This window comes from Xiphophorus maculatus, chromosome 3 (genome assembly GCF_002775205.1).
Source record: "Xiphophorus maculatus strain JP 163 A chromosome 3, X_maculatus-5.0-male, whole genome shotgun sequence".
In the NCBI taxonomy this organism is placed as follows: Eukaryota; Metazoa; Chordata; class Actinopteri; order Cyprinodontiformes; family Poeciliidae; genus Xiphophorus; species Xiphophorus maculatus.
The window spans coordinates 11,842,074-11,845,490 of NC_036445.1; positions in this window are offsets into that span (position 1 = coordinate 11,842,074).

Below are 3,417 nucleotides of genomic sequence, written 5' to 3' on the forward strand. Positions count from 1 at the left end.
TTGGATATTTGAAATATCCAGTGTTAAATGTTGATTTGAATTTAAAGTTTATTGATCTTTGAGAATGTTCTTGCATTAGGGTTAGGGTTAGGGTAGCTCAAAACAACAATAATATTACTTATTGCAGTAACTTCTGCACAATTTATCATCCAGAAAAATTTGTTATTGTGACATTCCTAATTGTGACTTTTAGTTCCTTTTTATCAGCAAAAATATTCCCTATTGCTTAATAAAAACAATTCTCATGTTCGCTTGTCATTATATTTAATGGTTTTTTATCATCAGTCTGCTGTACTACAAAAGAAAGACAAAATCTTGATTTGTATGGAAATTATCATTTAAAAGAAGGCGCCAGAATAAGTGAGAACCGTTATTTACATGTGTAAAACATAAAACAGTGGAGAACCTTTCTTGGAGTGACTGACCAACTAAAATTACTCCAAGAGGGCATCAGTGCCTCATGTTGGAGGTCACAGGAGCCCTGATAGTATTATCTAAGGGACGACAGGTCTCAGGTGCCTCGGTTAGGGTCAAAGTTCATGCTTTAACAGAAAGAGAGAGAACTCAATGGGACATCTCACACCCATCAAATAACATCTTGATAATTCTTCACGACATTTGGTAAAGGTGGAACCTTTTGGAAGCTGTAACATCTGGCGTGAAACTAGTGGAGCATTTCAGACAAAGAGCATCATACCAGCAGTCAAACATGGTGATAACGGTGCAGCGGTCTGGAGCCGGTTTGTTCCTTCAGCACTCAGATCAGCATCAGGTTGAATCAGTTAAGTAGCAGCAGGGATCATGCGGAACAGAAAACAGGAAAAGTAATCGACGTAAATACAAAGAATAATGTTAGGTGAATCTGTATTTAGTAGTTATCCAAACCAAAGTAATAGCTTTGATACCTAAAACAAAGGACAGATAAATAAAAAGAAAATTAAATGAGTCTCAGTCCCTTCCTTCTCTAGCGGCTTGTACTAACGGAGCTCCACAAGAATCAGAGATAAAACCACTTTACGTTGGTATTTTATGATTTTGAGATTACATTGTATGCAGATGACAAAGTCATTTATATTTAAATATACATGCATAAACCTCTGTATGCCCAAAGACTTCATGTATTTTTTGATTAATACTTAAATGAGATGATATCTATCAGCAGATCAACATCATTCTAAAGTCCTTAAACTTTCTGTTTATTTTTTAAGGAATATAACATACTTACTGTCGCAGTTTGGAAGTGACTCATTGCAGAGTCGTCGACCTTAATTAGTAGACTATTAGTTATTGCCTGATGTTTACAGATTTACATTTTTTATTTCTTTTTGTTAATTTCTGACATTTCTTTCTCTACTTGGAACAAACTAAAGCTGAGTAGTGAAACTGAACTGAAGAGTTCTGAAAATATTTTAAGAAAATTGGAGAAAGCATCACTGGATGTCTGTTCTTCATGGTTTACTGCTATTGTATTTTTCAGTTGCAATTTTCAGTTTATATGTTAGTGAACCAGCAGCAAACATGGAGAAGCAGCATCCAGTTTTTGTGTTTTAATCTGGAACAAACTTCCAGAAAACTGCAAAACTGCTGGAAGGTTAAAACCCACCTGTGTAGAGTTCCCTTTGACTAATATTAATCAGAATATTGATCAATATTCTGATCTATATTTGATGATGATTATTGTTGAAGCCTTTAATAATAGTTTTTGACTAAATGTAATGTTTATTCCTTGTTTCATAATTGATTATTATATTATGATTTTATTGTTTAAAGCACTTTGAACTTCTACAATGTGCTTTACAAATAAACTATTTTACACTTGTATAAAATGACTATAGTCCCTTTTAGCATATGATTGTTTTGCATATTTCAGCAGGTTGCTCTTGAAAATTATACCTGTTGTCTCAATGAGGTGAAATAAAAACAAAAGTTGCATAAATAAGCATAATTCACGAGGTTCTGATGAGAGACCAGCAGCGTGTTGTGCTGTGTTGTGATTTATCGGCATTGAGGAAATTAGCCAGTGGCTAAATCTGCCGCTGTGCTTTTCTAATGAGATGTTCCTACATGTTACTCAAGATAAACTCAAACTTTGATCAAATAAGTGTTACACACTCTGAGTTGGTTTGATTGTCTGCACCAAAAAGAAGATCTGTTTTCCATGAAACAGTTTTTTAATCCAGTAAAATTTTGGTTAAAATGCTCCAGCAACAAAAGCAAAAGCAAAACTTCAGGGAGTGATAAAATGTGCACAGCCATGAGAAAAGTTACAAAAAGGAGGACAAAACATCCTTAATGGTCGGTAATGAGGACCAGACATCAGATAGTCACTGAAACATGTAAGTCTCCTTTCAATGGTGCAGATTTAAAGCAAGTGTTATTTACAGAGATGCCAAACACACGCTGACACCACATTAAACAGAGTCAAGGGGCAAACGACAAAAACACATGGCACTGACAATCTGTCACTGTCACACTCTTCCGTCTCTTCTTTTCTGCCGCTGACGATGACGATGATGATGATGATGACGACAACGCTGACAAAAGCAGCTTGTTGCTTTCCGAGGCCGAACAGAGGCTGTGAAAGCTTCGCCAGCTGGGACGGCTCTGTGCAAGCGTCCGGCGAAGGGCTTTTAAAAGTCAGAGTTCCTCTGCAGGACTCACCGTCTCTCAGTGTGGGTCTCCCTGTAACACAGAAACACACACACGTATCTGGTACCTACGTATCAAGGATCAGTTTGATCATGCGCCCCACGAGAACCGGAGAGAGTGTTTGGCCTCAAGGCGTCCTAAATGCGAAGCGGTGTGTGTGCGCGTGCTGGGGTGTGTGTGTGTGTGTGTGTGTGTGTGTGTGTGTGTGCGTGTGTGTGTGTGTGTGTGCCCATCCGTGTGTGGGAGGGCTGCTGGAACAGGGGATTTTTTGTGTTGGGGAAGAGAGAGGCTTGGGCACTTCATCTTCTCTTCTGTGCACTGCCAAAAAGGCCATAGGTCAAAAGTCAGGGCGATTGGAGAATTCCGTGCTGCATGCCGACAGATCGGGTTTCAGAGCGGGGGGAGGGTCGCAGAACACCCTGGAGGGTTAGGTGCTTGTACACGAATGCATTTGTACATGCTTGGCCTGCATGCGCATTTAAGCGTGTTTATGTGCAAAGCTTGTTTGGGCAACCTTTGTTTTTAACATCTCATTGCAGGTTTAACACTTGGAGACATTTGGAACCCAAAGGTCCCAGCGGCCGCAGCTGTAACACGTCTAGCTGGAAAGTTTTAGCTCAAATTTTGGTTGATTGTCTTTAAGAGGATTTAAATCTTTTCACCAGGGTTGAAAATAAAAGTTGCTTTTTACTTTTTTACAATAGCAAATAGATTGGATAGACAATCCTGTATTGTTTGTGACTAAACAGAATGATACTAAATGCAGAT